Below are 894 nucleotides of genomic sequence, written 5' to 3'. Positions count from 1 at the left end.
ACCGTAACGTCAAACAAAACAAAAAACAAATTTTTTCTAAATGAATATTTTTTCGAAAAAGTTAACGAACTTATTCCCAATTGTTTTTGAAGTTATACTTCTTTTTTGGCGCGTTTTGGAAAGTGAGGTTAGATGCGACTGAAAAATCGACACCACGAAGTTGTCGAGATATTTACAATGCGCGGGAAAAACGATTTCAAATTTACCGGCATGAAATAATTCGTAAATAAATAAATTAGATTGTACATATTAATTAAAACTTATATCAATGGTATTTTATAATCTTCATTTTATTTTATTATATTATCGTATTTTCGACAAATGTAGAGTATTATATTAGTACGCGAGATAATTGAAGTTATTGAGGTTATGTTCGTTTTGGTACATTAAAGAAGTATAACTTCTTACGTGTGTACGTAAATACACACATCAGTTTTTTTTTTCTTTTTCTTTTTCTTCATGGGATGGGGGAGAAAAGAAGGAAACTAAATTTCGGATGATTTAAAAACGATCGAATCAAATGAATTCGTTGATTATCTATGGAATTTTATTTTTTTTACTTTTTTCAAGGATATAACGTAATATTTTCGAAATAATAAACAAGGATAAGTCGAGATGGTGGTGGAAAAAAAAAAACAACAGAAAAAGAGAGTTTCGAATAGATTTGTTTTAAAGGTGATGGCTCGTAGTATTCGCTAAGTTCTTTCGTTCTTAGGTTCGAAAATGGTGGTCAACGTTGTAGGTGTATTTGTTGATCGTGTTACTTAAATGGGATATTAATATCTTCCTTCTTCTAAAAGATATTTTCTTAACTGGCACGAAACGCATCAGCGTTAAAACGATATTAACAACGAAATAACAAATTTATTCCTATTCGTCATGATAAAAAAGTAC

The sequence above is a fragment of the Polistes canadensis genome, unplaced genomic scaffold, assembly GCF_001313835.1.
Source record: "Polistes canadensis isolate GaletaPanama2010 unplaced genomic scaffold, ASM131383v1 scaffold_462, whole genome shotgun sequence".
Classification (NCBI taxonomy): Eukaryota; Metazoa; Arthropoda; class Insecta; order Hymenoptera; family Vespidae; genus Polistes; species Polistes canadensis.
This window is presented reverse-complemented; position numbering follows the sequence as displayed.